Source organism: Mustelus asterias, chromosome 18 (assembly GCF_964213995.1).
Source record: "Mustelus asterias chromosome 18, sMusAst1.hap1.1, whole genome shotgun sequence".
In the NCBI taxonomy this organism is placed as follows: domain Eukaryota; kingdom Metazoa; phylum Chordata; class Chondrichthyes; order Carcharhiniformes; family Triakidae; genus Mustelus; species Mustelus asterias.
In genome coordinates, this window is record NC_135818.1 from 32,230,783 (window position 1) to 32,253,351 (window position 22,569).

Genomic DNA, 22,569 nt, shown 5'->3' on the forward strand with positions numbered 1-22,569 from the left:
TTAGGTAATAAATTGTTAATAAATTGAGGTGGCACTTTTTCAAGGAATGTCTGTCTAGAGTTCTACAGGACAACGTTCCGGGCAGACAGGGAGGTGTTGGTAGGTTAAAGGAACCGTGGTGCACGAAATCTGTGCGGGACCTAGAACATAGAACATAGAAAGCCACAGCACAAACAGGCCCTTCGGCCCACAAGTTGCGCCGATCACATCCCCACCTCTAGGCCTATCTATAGCCCTCAATCCCATTAAATCCCATGTACTCATCCAGAAGTCTCTTAAAAGACCCCAACGAGTTTGCCTCCACCACCACCGACGTCAGCCGATTCCACTCACCCACCACCCTCTGAGTGAAAAACTTACCCCTGACATCCCCCCTGTACCTACCCCCCAGCACCTTAAACCTGTGTCCTCTCGTAGCAACCATTTCAGCCCTTGGAAATAGCCTCTGAGAGTCCACCCTATCCAGACCCCTCAACATCTTGTAAACCTCTATCAGGTCACCTCTCATCCTTCGTCTCTCCAGGGAGAAGAGACCAAGCTCCCTCAACCTATCCTCATAAGGCATGCCCCCCAATCCAGGCAACATCCTTGTAAATCTCCTCTGCACCCTTTCAATGGCTTCAACATCTTTCCTGTAATGAGGTGACCAGAACTGCGCGCAGTACTCCAAGTGGGGTCTAACCAGGGACCTAGTCGAGTAGAAAAGCATACAAAAGGTTCAGAGAGCTTGGCAAAGATAGGGATCTAGATGAGTATACAGCTTGTAGGAAGGGACTAAAGAAAGAAATTAGGAGAGCCAGAAGGGGTCATGAGAAGGCCTTGGCAGGTAGGATTAAGGAAAACCCTAAGGCGTTCTATAAATATGTGAAGAGTAAAAGGATGCGACGTGAAGGAATAGGGCCTATAAAAGGTGAAGGCGGGAAAATCAGTACGGAACCAGTAGAAATGGCAGAGGTGCTTAATGAGTATTTTGCCTCGGTTTTAACAGAGGAGAAGGACCTGGGTGGATGTACTGTGGGCTTGCGATGCACTGAAAAGATTGAGTATGTGGACTTTAACAAAGAGGTTGTGCCGGAATCTTGGAATGGCATCAAGATAGATAAGTCGCCGGGTCCGGATGGGATGTACCCCAGATTACTGTGGGAGACGAGGGAAGAGATTGCAGAGCCTCTGGCGATGATCTTTGCGTCGTCGATGGAGACGGGAGAAGTGCTGGAGGATTGCAGATGTGGTTCCTATTTTCAAGAAGGGGAATAGGGATAGCCCAGGAAATTACTGACCGATGAGCCTAACCTCAGTGGTTGGTAAGCTGATGCAGAAGATTCTGAGGGACAAGATTTATGAGCGTTTGGAGAGGTTTAGTATGCTCAAGAATACTCCGCATGGCTTTGTCAAGGGCAGATCGTGCCTTACGAGCCTGGTGGAGTTCTTCGAAAATGTGACAAAACACATTGATGAAGGGAAAGCGGTAGATGTGGTTTATATGGATTTCAGCAAGGCATTTGATAAGGTCCCCCATGCAAGGCTTCTAGAAAAAGTGAGAGGGCATGGGATCCAAGGGGCTGCTGCCCTGTGGATCCAGAACTGGCTTGCCCAAAGGAGGCAGAGAGTGTGTATAGATGGGTCTTTTTCTAAATGGAGGCCGGTCACCAGTGGTGTGCCCCAGGAATCTGTTCTGGGACCCTTGCTGTTTGTCATTTTCATAAATGACCTGGATGAGGAAGTGGAGGGATGGGTTGGTAAGTTTGCCGATGACACGAGATTGGTGGGGTTGTGGATAGTCTGGAGGGATGTCAGAAGTTACAGAGGGACATAGATAGGATGCAAGACTGGGCGGGGAAGTGGCAGATGGACTTCAACCCAGATAAATGCGTAGTGGTCCATTTTGGCAGGTCAAATGGGATGAAGGAGCACAATATAAAGGGAAAGACTCTTAGTACTGTAGAGGATCAGAAGGACCTTGGGGCCCGGGTCCATAGGACTCTAAAATCGGCCCCGCAGGTGGAGGAGGTGGTTAAGAAGGCGTATGGTGTGCTGGCCTTTATCAATCGAGGGATTGAGTTTAGGACTCCGGGGATAATGATGCAGCTATATAAGACCCTCGTCAGACCCCACTTGGAGTACTGTGCTCAGTTCTGGTCGCCTCATTACAGGAAGGATGTGGGAAAGATTGAAAGGGTGCAGAGGCGATTTACAAGGATGTTGCCTGGATTGAATGGCATGCCTTATGAGGATAGGCTGAGGGAGCTCGGTCTTTTCCCCTTGGAGAGACGAAGGATGAGAGGAGACCTAATAGAGGTGTATAAGATGTTGAGAGGCATCGATCGGGTGGACTCTCAGAGGCTTATTCTCAGTGTGGAAATGTCTGCTATGAGAGGACACAGGTTTAAGGTGCTGGGGGGTAGGTACAGGGGAGATGTTAGGGGAAGTTTTTCACACAGAGGGTGGTGGGCGAGTGGAATTGGCTGCCGTCAGTGGTGGTGGAGGCGAACTCAATAGGGTCTTTTAAGAGACTCCTGGATGAGTACATGGGACTTAATGGGATGGAGGGTTATAGATAGGCCTAAAAGGTAGGAATATGTTTGGCACAACTTGTGGGGCCGAAGGGCGTCTTTTGTGCTGTAGTTTTTCTATGTTTCTAAGTGTTTCTCAACTGGAAAGCTTGTCTTCTCATTACTGAGTTGGTAACTACAATATGGAACTGAGCCATTCTGACTTAGATGTCCAAGGTACTATCATTGATTTGTGCTTCCCATGTTAGTTGACCTCAGCTGTTAACTGCAGCGGGGCACTGTAGTTGATTTCAACACTAAGGGGAGTAAAAATTGGGTTGCCTTCCTGTATTTCTTCCATATCCAGTGAATATTGAGTTCAGCTCCTGGGCTCTTTCTTTCTCACCACCTCATCATGGCTGCCAAAATTGTTAATGATCACGTGCAGAATGGGTGCTTCACAAGGCCTTGTACCAGGGGCACCAAGTGTCTGTAAATTGTAGTCCTGAAAAAGTAAGCAAGAAAGGAAAACTAATAAACAATTTACTCTCTCTTCAATCAAACAGTCTGGACCCTATTTTACCATTTGATTCTAAGTGCTGGGCGGACTTGAAACTGAGTGTGTTTCAGATCCGACCCGTTCTCAGGTGCCCCCCCCTGCAAAAATATCAGCAATTCTGAATTGCGCTGCACAAGCCTGTGGGCGGGGTTTAACGCAACTCCAATAAGTGCCTCCAACTGCGCATGCGCAGAAATAAAATGATAGAATGCGACTCCCCTGCCACATTGCTCCTGGGTTGAATAATGCCTCCCCCTGGCCCCCACAGACATTACTGGCCCCTTTCCCCACCGATCTCAGGCAGAGTGTCAGTGGACCATCCCCTTCCCCCTCACTGATCTCAGGCAGAGTGGCAGCAGAACCCCCTGCCACCTCACTGATCACAGGCAGAGTGGCAGTGGTCCCCCTGTCCCCCCACCACTAATCTCAAGCAGAGAGCTGTCGGACACTCGGCACTTACCTCCGCACTAACTGGAGCGCCCGAATAGGACGTTTGTGCAGCATGTTTTGCACCAAATCTGGATGGGCGAGCGTGATGGTAAAGTGGGAATTGCTGGTAAGGTTGGGCGTGCAGCCCATTAAGTCAATTTAAACGCATGCAAATGCATTTAAATGGACGTCTCTGCCACTTTGGGCGTGGCAGTCCTGGTTGCGGCCATTTTTGGGCCTTGGTAAACGGAACTGGCGCAGGGGTGGGCGCAGATCGCGCTACTCGCTCATGCCTGACTTTACCAAGTTTTTGCACCCAAAAACAGGCAAGAAAACAATTTTCAGTGATGTCTTTTAAAAAAATTCTCATTCTGTGAACAATCTTTGTTTTTTTATAAACCTTTGATGCTTCACTTCAGTGAGTGCATTGGCAGATTCTTATCACTTTTATAACGCTCAATGCTATTCCAGGGTCCTTTTGAAAATAAGGATATTTGAAACTATACAACCATTGAACACTACATCAATAAACACTAGGATATCATTGCAATTTTCATACCTTATGCAATTTCTTAAGTGACTTCCTTTTGGAAATGAGCTGGGTAATGTTATCAAACTTAACGTTCAAGTGTCAATACTGCAACTTGGAACTTTGGTCGTTCAAAACTTATATTTTTTTGTAATCTTAAATAATGCTTATCTCTTAGATTTTATGTTTCTTTGGAAAGATGCGCAGTTTCCACTTATGGCAGGACGGCTGATGTGTTAAGGCTGCAGTGTGTTGGAGTTTATGGATACTGGTGTTATCTCGGGCAAACATACCTGCAATAAGTATCTGTGGTTTGAGGAGCTCAGAGTCATTGAACTAGAGGCAACACATTAGGGAGCGTGAGAGTTGCCTTGATGCTTTGTTTCAAGAAGGGAAGGGTCATAGCCTTTATGATAGAATTTTCTGGTTTGGAAAGTGGTCAGGGGCAGGAGTATTTTACTGCAGCTAAGATGGGTAAGAGGACCCCAGAGGGCAGGAGTGGAGGAGTGTCAGTCTCTGCAATTCACCAACAACTTTAAGGTTGTTTCAGCTTAGTTGGATGAGAGTGGAGGCTGTTAGGTGGGAGAACTGACTGACCATGGCACTGTGGTACTGGCAGGATTTGTGGTTCAAGTGGGGAACTCATAAGATTGTAGTGAACAGTATAGTGAAGGCAGTTGACACTGTTCTCTGTAGCAAGGAGCAAGCGTCCAGGCAGCTGTGTTGCCCACCTGGTGCCAGGGTTCAGGATAACTCTTGTGGACTGAAGAGGAACTTTCATTGGGGGGGGGGAGGCGTGTGCAAATTGGCATAGGGTGCATAAAATTAGAGAGATAAATACTCGAAAGACTGGTGTGGGAGAGTGGATTTTGGTTTGTGGGGCATCAGTACCAAAGTGGGGACTGTACCATTGGGACGGCCTACATCTGAACAATGGGATGAAAGATGGTTCTGGAGGGGGAATACATAGGCTTGTAAAGCAAAAAGATATGGCAGCATTGCAAGGCAGCTATTTAGGTTATGATGCCCAGAGTGTGACAGGAAGGGAGAGACATATAAAAAGCATCAAATGCTGTCAATGGGGAGAAAAAATGGTAAAAAGGCAAAATTAATGGCTCTTAAATGCAGGTTGTATTTGGCATACAATAAATGAATTATTTATTGAATAAATGAACCAGGGACCTGTCTGTGTGGTGTTTCCACGTTCTCCCCGAGTTTGCGTGGATTTCCACCGGGTGCTCCGGTTTCCTCCCTCTAAAAGACATGCTGGTTAGGTGCATTAGCCATGTTAGATTCTCCCTCAGTGCACCCAAACAGGTTCCGGAGTGTGGTGACTCGGGGATTTTCACAGTAACTTCATTGCAGTTACAATTAAGCCTAATTGTGACACTAATAAATAAACTTAACAGCACAAATTGAGGTTAATGGATATGATCTTATCGCCATTACAGAGGAGTTGTTACAAATAGATCAAAGCTGGGAACTAAATTTTCAGAGTTGTGTAAGGGCCAGCAGGAAGGAAAAGCTGGTGGGGTAGCTTTGTTAGTATGAGAAGGAATAAGTATGATGGCAGGAAATGGTCTTGGATTGGAAAATGTCAAGTCCATGTGGATGGAGGTAAGAAATAATAGGGGAAAAAACTACTGGTGGGAGTAGTCTTTTGTCCCCTAACAATTGCTATGCTATAGGATGGAGAATAAATCAGGAGATAATCAAGGCATGGAAAAAAAGAAGCATTATATTAATCATGGATGACTTTAATCTTCATGTGGATTGGGAAAATCAAATTGGGAGAGGTAGCCATGAGGAAATATTCAGAGCATGTATTCAGGACAGTTTCCTAGAATAATATGTTGTACATCCGACCAGGGAGCAGGCTATTTTGGATAATGTGCAATGAGACAATTTTAATAAACAATCTCAAGGTAAAAGATTCCCTAAGTAACAGTGGCCAAAACACAGTAGAATTTAGCATCCAGTTTGAGAATGAGAAAGTTGGGTCCAAAATAACTGCTAAATTTAAATAAGGGTGATTACAATGAGGACAGAGTTGGCTGGAGTGGCCTGGGAAAGGAGTTTAGCAGAAGGGATGGTTGATCAGCAATGGCAGACATTTATAAAAATAGTTAATGACTCACAGCAAAGATATATCCCAGTGAAGAAGAAGGATTCGAGGAAGGGGATAAATGAAAGAAAAAAAAAATCATGCAATGTGGGAAAGATTAGTAATAAGCCAGAAAAATGGGAAAGTTTTAAAAACCATCAAAGGATGACCACAAATAAGAAGAGAAACTGAGGGTGAACTGCCATGTAATATAACAATGGACAGTAAGAGCATCTTCAAATATATAAAAAGGAAGAGAGAAGCCAAAGTGAACATAGGCCCTTTTAGAGAATGAGACTGGAGAAACAATAATGGGGAACCAGGAGATGAACGAAGTTAAATAAATACGTTGCATCAGTCTTCATGGTGGAAGACACTAATAACATTGCAAAATACTAAATAATGAAGGGGCAAAAGTGGGGTTGGGGGGAGGAAATAACTAAATGATGACCACGAGAGGAAAAAGTGCTAGGGAAACTAATGGGGCTAAAGACCAATTAGTCCCCTTGATTGGATGAGTTGCACTGATGTAATCTTCCAAGAATCCTTAAATTCTGAAAAAATCCCAGAGGATTGGAAAGCTGCCAACGTAAAGGGAGGGAGACAAAAAAAAACAGGTAACTAAAGGCCAGTGAGCTTAACATCTGTCATTGGGAAAATGCTACTCAAGTCCAATGTAAACGATATAATAGTCTAGCATTTAGAAGTACATATATCATTAAGCAGTGTCAACATGCCTTCATGAACGTGAAATCAAAGAACAAAAAAAAGTATAGCACAAGAACAGGCCCTTCGGCCCTCCAAGCCTGCGCTGATCATGATGTCCTAACTAAACTAAAAAAAACCTTCTGCCCTTACTAGGTCCATGTCCTTCCGGTAGTGTGGTGACCAGAACTGCATGCAATACTCCAAATGTGGCTGAACCAAGGTTTTCTATAGCTGCAACATGATTTCCCAACTCTTGTACTCAATGCCCCAGCTGATGAAGGCAAGCATGCCACATGCTTTCTTAATCACCTGTGTTACCACTTTTATGTTAATGTTCCTAAAGGCTCTGTCATTTACAGTCTAATTCACATCTAATTTTGATCCTCCAAAATGCATCCCCTCACATTTGTTCAGATTAAACTCCATTTGCCATTTATATGCCCAAGTCTCCAATCTATCTATGCACTGTTGTATCCTCTGACAATTCCCGGCACTATCAGCAACTCCACCAATCTTTGTGTTATTTACAAACTTACCAATCAGACCTCCCACATTTTCCTCCAGCTCATTTATATATGCTACAAACAACAGAGTTCCTAGCACTGATCCCTGTAGAACACCACTATCTACAGGTCTCCATTCTGAAAAACACCCACCGCTACTGTCTTCTGTCACCAATCTAGTTCTGTATCCATTTAGACAACCCACTCTGAATCCCATGTGATTTTATTTTTTTGTACTGGTCTGCCATGTGGGACCTGGTCAAACGCCTTACTGAAGTCCATACAAAATACATACACAGCCCTTCCCTCATCTTTGTTACCTCTTCAAAAAACTCTATCAAGTTGGTGAGACATGACCTTCCCCATACAAAACCATGCGGTCTGTCGCTAACCAGTCCATTTTCTTCCAAATGTACATATACCCAGTCCCTTGGTATCTTCTCCAAAAGCTTCCCCACCACTAACACAGTGACAGTGGTTAGCATTGCTGCCTTACAGCATCAGGGACCCAGGTTCAATTCCGACCTTGGGTCACTGTCTGTGTGGAGTTTGCACATTCTCCCCTTGTCTGGGTGGGTTTCCTCTGGGTGCTCCGGTTTCCTCCCATAGTCCAAAGACTTGCAGGTTAGGTTGACTGGCCATGATAAATTTGCCCCTTAGTGTCAGGGGAATTAGGACTGTAAATATGTGGGGTTCCAGGGATGAGATCTGGATGGGATTGTTGTCGGTGCAGGCTCAATGGGCCGAATGGCCGCCTTCTGCACTGTAGATTCTATGACATCAGGCTCACCAGCCTAAAATTTCCTGGATTATTCCTGCTTCCCTTCTTAAACAAGGGAACAACATTGGCTATTCTCCTGTCCTCTGGAACCATGGCTGTGGTCCAAGAGGATGTGAAGATATCTGTTAAGACCCCAGCTATTTTGCCCCTTGCCTCCCACAGTAACCTGGAACAGATCCCATCCGGCCCTGGGGACTTGTCTACCTTATTGCAATTTAAAATACCCAACACTTCCTCCTTCGACATATTGACATTCTCTAGAGTGGTCACACATCTATCCCTGACCTCGACATCCGTCATGTCCTTCTCCTTGGTGAATACCGATACAAAGTACTCATTAAGGATCTCACCCACTTCCTGTGGCTCCACTCCTCCATTGTCCTTGAGGAGGCTGAGTCTTTCTTTTGCTTACCCTCTTGCTCCTAATATATTCAAAAAAAGCCTTGGGATTCTCCTTGACTCTGTTTGCTCAAGACATTTCATGGCTCCTTTTAGCCCTCCTAATTCCACGGTTAAGTTCCTTTCTACTTTCACTGTACTCCACAAGGGCTTCGTCAGTTTTTAGATGCCTATGCCTATCGTATGATTCCTTTTTCCATTTGACTAAGCTTACAATTTCCCTTGTCATCTGTGGTTCCCGAATCCTGCCATTTCTATCCTTCATTTTTGCAGGGTCATGCCTGTTCAGCACTTCAATCAACTGGCCTTTAAAAGCCTCCCACATGCCAGGCATGGATTTGTCCTCAAATAGCCGCTCCCAATCCACATTCCCCAGTTCCTGTCTAATTTGGGTGTAATTGGTCCTCGCCCAATTAAGTGCCCTCACCCTAGGGTCACTCTTGTCCTTATCCACAACTACCTGAAATCTTGTGGAATTATGGTCGCTAAGCCCAAATTGCTCCCACACTGAAACATCGATCACCGGGCCTGCCTCATTCCCCAGTACCAAGTCTAGTATTGCCCACTCCCTGGTTGGATTGTCAACATACTGTATCAGAAAGCCCTCCTGGACACATTGAACAAATTGCTCTCCATCCGAGCCCTTGGCTGTAAGGGAGTCCCAGTCAATATGGGGGAAGTTAAAGTCACCCACCACAACTACCTTGCTTTTTTCACACGTTCTCAGTATCTGACTACACAACTGTTCCTCTGTCTCCTGCGGGCTGTTGGGAGGTCTATAACATACTTGTGATTTCACACTTCTTATTCTTGACCTCCACCCATAATACCTCACTACAAGATCCCTCCAATGTGTCCTCCCTCAATACAGCTGTGATGTGCTCCCTAATCAGCTATGCACCTTGCCCACCCCCTTTTGTATCACCTTCTGTCCTGTCTAAAACAACAATATCCCAGAATGTTAAGCTGCCAGTCCTGTCCCTCCTTTAACCATGTCTCCGTAATTGCAATAACATCATAATGTTAGATGTTAGGGATGTTAAAGATGTTAGGGGTAAGTTTTTCACACAGAGGGTGGTGGGTGAGTGGAATCGGCTGCTGTCAGTGGTGGTGGAGGCGAACTCAATAGGGTCTTTTAAGAGACTCCTGGATGAGTACATGGAGTGTAATAGGATGGAGGGTTATAGGTAGGTCTAGAAGGTAGGGATGTGTTCGGCACAACTTGTGGGCCGAAGGGCCTGTTTGTGCTGTAGTTTTTCTATGTTTCTATAATTCCATGCAGTAATCCAGGCTCTCAGTTCATCTGTTTTACCTATTATACTTCTTGCATTGAAGCAAATACACTCCAGACCTCTAGCCCTGCCGAGCCCTGCAAAGCCTGGCTTTGCCTGTTCTTACTCTGTGCTATGTTTGTTTCAGTCTCGCTTTTTTCCCTAGTCCCTATTCTGACTGGTCTGCTGTTCCGGTTCCCAGCCCCCTGCCACACTAGTTTAAACTGCCCTCGAACATCACGAGCAAATCTCCCGCCCAGGTTATTGGTGTCCCTCCAGGTGCAACATCCTCCTTGTACAGGTCCCACCTTCCCCAGAAGACATCCTTATGATCCATATATCTGAAGCCCACCCTCCTACACCAGCTCTTTAGCCATGTGTTCAACTGTACTATCTCCCTGCTCCTAGCCTCACTAGCATGTGGTACGGGGAGTAATCCTGAGATCACAACCCTAGAGGTCCTGCTTTTTAGGTCCCTACCTAACTTCCTGTACTGTCTTCGCAGGACCTCTTCCCTCTTCTTGCCTATATCATTAGTGCCAACATGGACAATGACATTTGTCTGTTTACCCTCCCATTTCAGGATGCCGTGTACCTGCTCCGAGACATCCAGGACCCCAGTACCAGGGAGGCAACACACCACCCTCGAGTATTGTTGCATCCACCGAAAAACACCCTTCTGTGTCCCTGACTATCGAGTCTCATACCACTATCACTCGCTTGGACTTGGCCTGACCCTGCTCTACACCATGCCTGACAAATTTATTAGAATTCTTTGAGGTGGCAATGAGCAGGATATATAAAGGGGAACCAGTAGATTTCCCAAAAGTGTTCCCTAAGGAACTGCACAATACTACTTAAGGCTACTTAATAAGATAAGAGGTCATGGTGTTGGGGTGACGAGTAGAAGACAGAGTTGGCATTTTGAGATGGGAACCTGTAACTAGTGGAGTGTCACAAGGATCTGTGCTGGGGTCACAATTGTTTACAATATATATTTCTTGGATGAGGCAAGTGAATGTACTATTTGCCAGATTTGCAGCTGGCATAAAGATAGGCGGGAAGGCAAGTGGTGATGACAGAGTCTACAGAGGGATACAGACAGGTTAAGTGAGTGGGCAAATACTTGGGAGATGGAATATAATGTAGGAAAATTGAAGTTATGTACTTTGGTAGGAAGAATAAAGGAGCTGAATATTATTTAAATTGAGAAAGACTGCAGAAGGCTGCAACAGGGATTTGGGGGTCCTCATGCCTAAATCCGAAACAGCTATTTAAAAAAAAAAAATCCAATTCAATCAAATCAAGTCCAATTCAGAGTCTCAACAAGTTGAGACATTCCCGATCCAAGCTGACAAGACAGGGCTCTCACCTCCTGTCTTGGGCTTGATCTACATGATCCAAGCTGATTGGAGTAGGCATTGCATCTCCTCCAAGGCTTGATCTCATTTGCATCTCAGCCAAAAAGCAGAGATGCCGCTTTTAAATATTGCTTCAAATGAACCTAAAATGTAACCTAATGACTTCAACCAAGTACAGCATATCGGTACTACACTTGATCTTAGCCAAAAGGCCGAGAAGCGATGAATCAGAAAAAGCTAGTTTTTTTTTTGTTTTTTTTATACTTTTCCAATTCAACCAAACCAAGTCCAATTCAGAGTCTCAACAAGTTGAGACATTTCCGATCCAAGCTGACAAGACAGGGCCTCCACTCCTGTCTTGGGCCTGATCTACATGAGCCAAGCTGATTGGAGGAGGCGCAGGTCTTCCTCCTCCAAGGCTTGATCTCATTTGCATCTTAGCCAAAAGGCCGAGATGCCGCTTTTAAAAATTGCTTCATATGAAAATGAAGCTTAAATGTAACCCAATGGCCTCAACCAAGTGCAGCATCCGCATAACTACACTTCATCTTAGCCAAAAGGCCGAGAAGCGTATGCAAGTTCAGCACCTAACAGGGAAGGCAAATGGAATGTTGGCCCTCAGCCATTCCCAACCCCAACTCAACCTCATTACCTTTTTCAGTAACATTTATAAAACCCCTTCTATTGCTGGTTAACCCAGAGAATTGTGCGGAGAAGAGGAGGAAATATATGATTGTGAAGTTTCAATAAAAGTTTAGTTTGAAACATTATAGTTTTAGTTCATAGAAATGGAATCCATTTTGCATATGTGCATCTAATTATCCCAACTCATTTTGTCCTGTTCTATTTCCAATAATTTTAAAACCTGTATATTTTTGATGGTGGCATCTTTTTCAATTGTTCCAGTTGTTTTCAAAGCTACTCCCATTCTCAATTTTTTGCTGTTCACTTGACTGATTAGTATAGAATCCCTACAGTACAGAAGGAGGCCATTCAGCCCGACAGCAGTCCCACCCAGGCCCTATCACTGTGACCCCACATATTTACTCTGTTAATCCCCCGACACTAAGGGGCAATTTCACATGGCCAATCCACCAAACCTACATGTCTTTGTATGAACCATGAGAATGGCTTGCACTAAATTTAAATAAAATTAAGTCTGGTTGTTCAACTGTTCATTCGTTTATTTCAACATCTGGTATGTTTGAACTGACTTTCAGAAGGCTGTTGATCATCAGCTAAAGAGGAGATGCACTTGACCTTTCTAGCACTTGCATGTGGAATGCTGTGAACTACGTTTGCCAAAATTATTAAATGATAGAGTTTTCAATTTCTCAATTTAATTTGGAATTGATTCAGTGATTCTAGAACAAACTTAATGTAGGACATTATGTCCAGTAACACATGATTAAAATGTTATTGATATCAATAGCTTTGAAAGTGGATCATGATTTCTTGGGTGTTACATCTTAAATATTTTATATTAGAGAAGGTGAGCACACAATGTTTTATTGATTGACATTCTTTATGAAATAAATGCATTCTCTTTATAATACTGGAAGAATGGCAGTCCCCCTTACTTCCCTGGCATAGTCTGTCAGTAATGTATCATTGTCAACAATTTTTGGTTTTCCAGCCAGATATTTCAGTGCATCCCAACAACAGCCAAGAAATACCAGAAAAAAACAAATGACAAATGGCTCCACAGTTTTGGCAATAATGATTTTAATAAATATTTTGACAGTTGCAGTGCAACGCTCCAGCTGGTCACTTTGCTTCATATCCCATGAAGCATGATACTTGGAGTAAATTTTGCAATGCATTGGCAGTCTATTTTTTCAATTATCTTTCATCTAATGCATTCTATTCCTGGATAGTTCAAAGCTGAATTGAATTGTTCAGTTATTCAAATTAAGCAACATAAATAACATAAAGTGGTTATTTTATTGCTAATAGATTATTAATGTACAACTTGAAAAAAATTGCTCCATTATTAAAGTTACAAAGCCAATGCTCAGAGTAGACTGGACAAACCTAAATCCATTCCTTGCTCAAAAACCAAATTCCAGCTGAATTCGATTCAAAGTCCCCATAAGAGGGGTGGAAATTGATCCAAGCTGACAAGATGTATTGCACCCCAACTTGGGCGTCGTCGGATGCGTGATCTGAGAAACTGCATGTGCTAATCATTGTAAAAGAATCAGCAACTAATATGCCAAGAGGGCAAAGAAGTCTTATTTTCCCCCCTTTTTAACTTCTAAGGAGCTGTCTGCACTTTTCCCTCCCAGTGTAGATGAATTCTGCCTGATTCAATTTCCTGAACAGTTTTTGATTACACTGAGCAGTTTGGATCAAAACAAATTAAACTTAACCATCAGTCGGGTTACCCTTAAGCAGCCCTTTCTTGCCAAATCATCAAGAAGCCAGACTACGAATTATGCACCAAAACATCTATTGGTCACAAATAAAACAGTTAAAAGTTGGGCATTTGCTTAATAGACATGTATAAGTGTAACCAAGCATTACCTCACAGCTGAGTAGCAGAACGTTAATGGATAGCATTACTTTACAAATTGAGCAGCCGAAGTTAGACATCCAATTCAGTAAATCAATGGTAATAGATGCAAGTATGAGCTATAGCAGTACCCAGACCTGTGGTTATACATTGGTAACATTTCTTTCAGAGTAATTCCTTAGATAGCTGACATATTAATCGCTTTGAAATATCAGTCAAATAGCACAAGTCTACCTGTGTGATTTACACTTCTCAAAGTATATACAATTACAACATCATGAGTGGCATGATGGAATAAACAAAGAAACATAGAATAAAAATAAAATACTGCAGATACTGGAATCTTAAATAAAAATAGAAAATGCTGGAAGATCTCAGCAGGTCTGACAGCATCTGTTGGGAGAGAATAGAGCTGACGTTTTGAGTCTAGATGATCCTTCGTCAGAGCTTAGAGCAAACAGAATTAGCAGAGATTTATACTATGGGGACAAATAAAAGGTGTGGCTATGGGCACCCGCATGGGTCCAAGTTATGCTTGTCTCTTTATGGGTTACGTGGAGCATTCCCTGTTCCAGTCTGACTCTAGCCCCCTCTCGCAACTCCTTTATTGGTACATTGATGACTATTTCGGTGCCACTTCATGCTCTAGCCTGGATCTGGAAAAATTTATCAATTTTGCTATCAATTTCCGCCCCTCTTATCACCTTCACATGGTCCAATTCTGATACTTCCCTTCCCTGACCTCTCTGTCTCTATTTCTGGTGATAAACTGTCCACTAGCATCCATTACAAGCCCACTGACTCCCACAACTACCTTAACTACAGCTCTTCACACCCCACATCCTGTAAGAACTCCATCACATTCTCTCAGTTCCTTCAGCTCTGAGACATCTGTTATGATGATATCACTTTCCAAAATAGTGCTGCCGATATGTCTTCCTCCTTCCTCAATCATAGGTTTCCACCCACTGTGGTTGACAGGGCTCTCAACTACATCCAACCCATCCCCAGACCACTGCTCTCTTTCAGAACCAGGATAAGGTCTCCCTTGTCCTCACTTTTCACCCCACCAGTCTACACATTCAAAGGATCATCCTCCGCCATTTCTGCCAACTCCAGCAAGATGCCACTACTCAAAACATCTTACCCTCACCTCCACCTGTCTCATTCCACAGGAACCGGGACACCCTGGTCCACTCCTCCATTGCATCCAACACCTCACCCCCTGCCCAAGGCAACTTGCCATGCAATCATAGAAGGTGCAACACCTGCCCCTTTACCTCCTTCCTGCTGGGATGGTGGTCCCAGGTCCTAAGCACCCATTTCAGGTGAAGGAGCGCTGGTCTATTGCATTCACTGCTCCCATTGCGGTCTACTCTACTTTGGAGAGACGTAACGCAGACTGGGTGACTGCTTTGCTGAACATCTTCGGTCCATCTGCAAGCAGGACCCAGACCTTCCTGTCGCTTGTCACTTCCAACACACCATCCTGCTCTCCTTTCCAAATGTCCATCCTTGGCTTTTTGCAATGTTCCAGTGAACCCCAATGCAAACTGGATGAACAGCACCTCATCTTCCGATTGGGCACTTTATAGCCTTCTGGAGTGAACATTGAGTTCAACAACTTCAGAGCACAAACTCTCTTCTCCACCTTCACCCTATTTCCATTTATTTTATTTCATTTTGTTTCATCTCATTCATCCATTCTATCATCCTTCTTTCTCTCGTCCATTGTTCCACTTTTCCATTCCAGCTGTCCGTCCTGCCGCTGCATGTGTGGGGTTACAGTGATAGGGCAGGAGAGAGGGCCTGGGTAAAATACTCTGAGAATCGGTGCAGACTTGATGGACCAAATGGCCTCTTCTGCATCATAGGGATTCTGTGATTCTTACGAGTTAGGAAGTTTTTCCTCCTCTCAGTCCTAACTGGCCTACCCCATATCCTGAGATTGTGACCCCTTATTCCAGAGCCCCAGCCAAAAGAGGCAATCTTACCAGAGCAGAGAACCTGGGTAAGACACTCGGAGTCGGTGCAGACTTGATGGGTTGAATGGTCTTTGCACTGTAGGGAATCTAATCTACGTACCAACAACTGGCCTCTCTGTCTGACCCCACCCCCTTGGCACTGTCCAGTGCCTGGTGGGCAGTGCCAGACTGGCAGAGCCAGTTGGTGTGGAGATGCCGGCGTTGGACTGGGGTGAACACAGTAAGAAACTTCACAATACCAGGTTAAAGTCCAACAGGTTTATTTGGTAGCAAATACCATAAGCTTTCGGAGCACTGCTCCTTCGTCAGATGGAGTGGAAATCTGCTCTCAAACAGTGCAAACAGACAGAATCAAGTTGCAGAATACTGATTAGAATGCGAATCCTACAGCCAGCCAGGTCTTAAATGTACAGACAATGTGGGTGGAGGGAGCATTCAACACAGGTTAAAGAGATGTGTATTGTCTCCAGACAGAACAGCTAGTGAAATTCTGCAAGTCCAGGAGGCAAGCTGTGGGGGTTACTGATAATGTGACATAAATCCAACATCCCGGTTTAGGCCGTCCTCGTGTGCGGAACTTGGCTATCAGTTTCTGCTCAGCGACTCTGCGCTGTCCTGTGTTGTGAAGGCCGCCTTGGAGAACGCTTACCTGAAGATCCAAGGCTGAATGCCCGTGACTGCTGAAGTGCTCCCTCACAGGAAGAGAACAGTCTTGCCTGGTGATTGTCGAGCGGTGTTCATTCATCCGTAGTTGTAGCGTCTGCATGGTTTCCCCAATGTACCATGCCTCGGGACATCCTTTCCTGCAGCGTAACAGATAGACAACGTTGGCCGAGTTGCAAGAGTAGGTACCGTGTACCTGGTAGATGGTGTTCTCATGTGAGATGATGGCATCCGTGTCGATGATCTGGCACGTCTTGCAGAGGTTGCTGTGGCAGGGTTGTGTGGTGTCGTGGTCACTGTTCTCCTGAAGGCTGGGTAGTTTGCTGCGGACAATGGTCTGTTTGAGGTTGCGTGGTTGTTTGAAGGCAAGAAGTGGGGGTGTGGGGATGGCCTTGGCGAGATGTTCGTCTTCATCAATGACATGTTGAAGGCTCCGGAGGAGATGCCGTAGCTTCTCCGCTCTGGGGAAGTACTGGACGACGAAGGGTACTCTGTCCACCGTGTCCTGTGCTTGTCTTCTGAGGAGGTCGGTGCGGTTTTTCGCTGTGGCGCGTCGGAACTGTTGATCGATGAGTCGAGCGCCATATACCTGTTCTTATGAGGGCATCTTTCAGCGTCTGGAGGTGTCTGTTGCGATCCTCCTCATCCGAGCAGATCTTGTGTATTCGGAGGGCTTGTCCGTAGGGGATGGCTTCTTTAACATGTTTAGGGTGGAAGCTGGAGAAGTGGAGCATCATGAGGTTATCCGTGGGCTTGCGGTACAGTGAGGTGCTGAGGTGACCGTCCTTAATGGAGATGCGTGTGTCCAAGAATGCAACCGATTCCGGAGAGTAGTCCATGGTGAGTCTGATGGTGGGATGGAACTTGTTGGAGGTTCTCGCACAGGGTTCCATTGCCTGAAACGATGGGACGGCCGGGTGCGTTTGCCTTCTGTATTTTTGGGAGGCAGTAGAGATCTCCAACTCGTGGAGTACGTGGGATGAGAGCACGGAGGGTGTTTTGAAGGTCCGGATCAAAGGTTTTGATCAGAGTGTTGAGTTGACGGGTGTGTTCTTTGGTCGGATCTGTGGGTAACTGTCTGTAGTGTTCCTCGTTGTTCAGTTGTCGGTACACTTCTTTGCAGTAATCCGTTCTGTTCAGTATGACGATGGCCCCTCCTTTGTCTGCTGGTTTGATGACAATGTTGCGGTTGGTCTTGAGAGCGCGGATGGTGTTGCGTTGTGCTTGGGTGATGTTCGGGGCTGTCTTGTGAGTGCGGCTGATGAATTTGGTGTTGACGCACCTCCTGATGGCTTGGGCATACATGTCAAGTCGAGGGCAGCGGCCTTCCGGAGGAGTCCAATTCGACTCTTTCCTCTTCGGTTGCACAGCGGATCTCTCAGCTGTTCCGGTTCATTGGCTGTCTCATTGTGTTCACTGTTGGCCTCTTGGGGTTTGTGGAAGAACTCCCGCAGCCTCATTCGCCTGATGAATTCCTCTGTGTCCGCTGCGAGACTGATGGGGTCTATTTTGGTAGTGGGACAAAAGTTGAGCCCTCGGCTGAGAACTTCGATTTCATCTGGTTGAAGTGTGTAGTCGGACAAGTTGACAATGGATTTTCCTGCAGTGGTACTGTTTTCTACTGTGGTACCGGGGCGGGGGGGGGCTTGGTTGCTGCTGGTGGTGATGCCGAGTTTCTCGAGTTTCCTGTTCTTGGTGTGCATGTAGATGGTGTAGTTCCTTTGTCTCGTCTGCTTGGCAGAGTTTCGCAGCTGGTCTGCGTCCCGAGCGCAAGTTGAGAATGGTTTCCAGGCTGCGGCGTTTGCTGTAGAGCGGGTGTATGAGGTGGTTGAGGAGGGTGAGAGAGGTGCGACGGCAAAGACTCTCAGCGTAGTCTATGTTATAGGTTGACCTGAGTGGGTTCGTGATCCGTAGTCCTTTCGGTGTCTTGTCTGCTTTCTTGCATGTTTGTAGAAACTTGATGTCTGTGTCGATATGTGCGATCTTCTTGGAGCCAGATGGGGCAGCCCCCTGCCCCGCCCCTGACCTCCCTGGGGGATGTTAATGGCCTCCGGTTCGACCTTCGAGGCCATCGCGACTGGTCCCTGCTTCTGGGGACCAGCTGTGATTCTTGCCGGAGAGAAACACTCCTGGCGAGGTTACACAGGCAAGTGAGCCTGGACGATAATGTCCTGGGCTCATTAAATCTATGTAAAATCATATCAAAATAAATTTGAATAAATTATTCAGCCTTGTGCTAGAAATGGATGCGAGGCCTATTGCGCCAGACATCTGTGCTGGTAAGATTGCGAGAGACGAGAAATCGGGCATGAATCTGATTTCTCGACTCTCTCGTGATCTTACCGGCTCGCCTTGCCAATCAGCTGGCAGGGCGCAGTCTACATCCAGTCAGAATTTTATCTGTGCTCATTTTTCCAAATTCCATTGTATACAGACCCAGTTGACCCAATCTCTCCTCGTAAGACAATCCTGCCATGCCAGCAATCAGTCTAGTGATCTTATGCTGCACATTTATCCATTTTTGATTTGATTTATTGTCACGTGTGGTATACAGTGAAAAGTATTTTTTCTTGATTGCTATACAGACAAAGCATACCGTTCATAGAGAAGGAAACGCGAGAGTGCAGAATGTCGTGTTACAGTCATAGCTAGGGTGTAGAGAAAGTTCAACTTAATGCAAGGTAGGTCCATTCAAAAGTCTGATGGCAGCAGGAAAGAAGCTGTTGGTACGTGACCTCAGACTTTTGTATCTTATTTTGGACGGAAGAAGGTGGAAGAAAGAATGCCCGGGGTACATGGGGTCCTTAATTATGCTGGCTGTTTTGCTGAGGCAGTGGGAAGTGTAGACAGCGTAAATAGATGGGAGACTGGTTTGTGTGATGGATTGGGCTACATTCACGACTTTTTGCAGTTTTTTGAGGTCTTGGGCAGAGCAGGAGCCATACCAAGCTGTGATACAACCAGAAAGAATGCTTTCTATGGTGCATCTGTAAAGGTTGGTGAGAGTCGTAGCTGACATGCCAAATTTCCTTAGTCTTCTGAGAAAGTAGAGGTGTAGGTGGGCTTTCTTAACTATAGTGTCGGCATGGAGGGATCAGGACAGGTTGTTGGTGATCTGGGCACCTAAAAGCTTGAAGCTCCCGACCATTTCTACTTCATCCTCGTTGATATAGATAGGGGCATGTACTCCACTACTCTTCCTGAAGTCGATGACTATCTCCTTCGTTTTGTCGACATTGAGGGAGAGATTATTATCGCTGCACCAGTTCACCAGATTCTGTATCTCATTCCTGTACTCTGTCTCATCATTGTTTGAGATCTGACCCACTACGGTGGTGTCGTCAGCAAACCTTAAAACCAAATTGGAGGGGAATTTGGCCACACGGTCATAGGTATATGAGGAAAATAGTAGGGGGCTGAGAGCACAGACTTGTGGGGCACCAGTGTTGAGGATGATCGTGGAGGAGGTGTTGTTGCCTACCCTTACTGATTGTGGTCTGTGGGTCAGGAAGTTCAGAATCCAGTCGCAGAGGGAAGAGCCAAGGCCCAGGCCACGGAGTTTGGAAATGAGATTTGCTGGCATATATATCCTTCCTTTCTTAAGACCAAAACTGTACGCAATACTCCAGGTGTGGTCTCAGCAAGGCCCTGTACAGCTGCAGTAAGACATCCTTGCTCCTGTACTCGTGTACACTGCAGTAGAGATCAACCTTCTTAACTGTTGTACCTGCATGCTTTTTTTCAGTGACTGGTGTACTCGGACATTTAGGTCTCTTTCTGCATCGACACTTAAGGATCTGTCACCATTTCAATAATACTCTGCCATTCTGTTTCTCTGACCAAAGTGGTTAACTTCACATTTATCCATGTTCTACAACAAGTACTGTGTATTTGACCATTCATTCCATCCTATCCGGTTGTATCATAGCTTGGTATGACTCCTGTTCTGACCAAGAAGCTACAAAGGATTGAATGTAGCCCAATCCATCACGCAAACCAGCTCCCATCCATTGACTCTATCTACACTTCCCGTCGCCTCGGGAAAGCAGTCAGCATAATCAAGGGCCACATGCGCCTCTCTTCCACCATCTTCTATCGGAAAAAAGATACAAAATATAGAAACATAGAAGATAGGAGCAGAAGAAGGCCATTTGGCCCTTCGAGCCTGCTCTGCCATTCATCATGATCATGGCTGATCATCCAACTCAATAGCCTAGTCCTGCTTTCTCCCCATAACCTTTGACTCAATTCGCCCCAAGTACTATATCTAACCGCCTCTTGAAATCATTCACTGTTTTGGCATCAACTACTTCCTGTGGTAATGAATTCCACAGGCTCACCACTCTTTGGGTGAAGAAACGTCTCCTCATCTCCGTCCTAAATGGTCCACCCCGAATCCTCAGACTATGACCTCTGGTTCTGGATACACCCATCATCAGGAACATCCTCCTTGCATCTACCCTGTCTAGTCCTGTTAGAATTTTATAAGTCTCTATGAGATCCCCCCTCATTCATCTGAACTCGAGCGAAAACAATCCCAACCTAGTCAATCTCTCCTCGTACATCAATCTCACCATCCCCGGAAGTAGCCTGGGAAACCTTTGTTGCACTCCCTCGAGAGCAAGAACATCCATCCTCAGAAAAGGAGACCAAAACTGCATATACTCTGTGTGGCCTCACCAAGACCCTGTATAATTGCAGCAACACATCCCTGCCCCTGTACTCGAAACCTGTCACAATGAAAGCCAACATACCATTTGCTGCCTTTACTGTCTGCTGCACCTGCATGCTTACCTTCAGCAACTGGTGCGTAAGGACACCCAGGTCCCGTTGCACACGCCCCTCTCCCAATTTCCAGCCATTCAGGTAGTAGTCTGCAGCCTTGTTTTAGCTTTGAAAGTGAATAACCTCACATTTATCCAAATTAGACTGCATCTGCCATTGATTTGTCCACTCACCCGTCTGTCCAGATCATTCTGAAGGATCTCTGCATCCTCGTCACAGTTCACCCTCCCACCCAACTTGGTATCATCTGCAAACTTTGAGATGTTACATTTTGTTCCTCATCCAAATCATTAATATATATTGTGAATAGCTGGGGAGCCAGCACCGATCACTATGGCACCCCATTAGTTTTGTATGAGCAAACTTGGAAATACATAGAAACATAGAGGAAAGGAGCAGAAGGAGGCCATTTGGCCCTTTGAGCCTGCTCCATCATTCATTATGATCTTGGCTGATCATCCAACTCTATAGCCTAATCTTGCTTTTTCCCTATAACCTTTCATCCCATTCGCCCCAAGTGCTATATCCAGCTGCCTTTTGAATACATTCAATGTTTTGGCATCATCTACTTCTTGTGGTAATGAATTCCACAGCTTATCAATCTTTGGATGAAGAAATGTCTCCTCACAAAGAACAAAGAAAATTACAGTACAAGAACAGGCCCTTCGGCCCTCCAAGCCTGCACCAACCATGCTGCTCGACTGAACTAAAACCCCCAACCCTTCCGGGGACCATATCCCTCTATTCCCATCCTATTCATATATTTGTCAAGATGCCCCTTAAAACTCACTTTCGTATCTGCTTCCACTACTCCCCCGGCAGCGAGTTCCAGGCACCCACCACCCTCTGTAAAAAAACTTGCCTCGTACATCTTCGTTAAACCTTGCCCCTCTCACCTTAAACCTATTCCCCCTAGTAATTGACTCTTCCACCCTGGCAAAAAAGCTTTTAACTCTGTCCATGCCCCTCATAATCTTGTAGACTTCTATCAGGTCGCCCCTCAACCTTTGTCGTTCCAGTGAGAACAAACCAAGTTTTTCCATAACTAATGCCCTCCATACCAGGCAATACCCTGATAAATCTTCTCTGTACCCTCTCCAAAGTCTCCACATCTTTCTGGTAGTGTGGTGACCAGAATTGAACACTATATTTCCAAGTGCGGCTTAACTAAGGTTCTCTAAAGCTGCAACATGACTTGCCAATTTTTAAACTCACCTCTGATCCCATGCGACTTCACCTTCTGCACCAGTTTGCCACTACTATAGAATCTGGTCCATGAACCTAATATTCTACTTAATGATCTTCAACCACAATAAACTTGTACATGACAGAGTAGATGAAATTATTTTTGACACTGGCAGGTGTAAGAAGTCTTTTGAACTTTTAGATAGATAGATATCTCTTGATACCTTTCCTTAATGACTTTCAGTGCCATAATTTACAAGAGTTTCATAGAATACAACAATGCTGAAAGTAATTCTACAA

The 22,569-nt window shown here is 45.3% G+C and overlaps 1 protein-coding gene and 1 non-coding gene across 2 annotated transcripts in view; one reads left to right on the forward strand and one right to left on the reverse strand.

The window, feature by feature from the left end:
- The window catches only part of scfd1 (sec1 family domain containing 1), a 451,124-nt gene that overhangs the window by 131,471 nt on the left and 297,084 nt on the right, over positions 1 to 22,569 (forward strand). The window lies entirely within an intron of this gene.
- LOC144507412 (U2 spliceosomal RNA) lies at positions 11,169 to 11,360 on the reverse strand. The gene has a single exon (XR_013500098.1). It is a non-coding gene; the product is annotated as a U2 spliceosomal RNA (small nuclear RNA).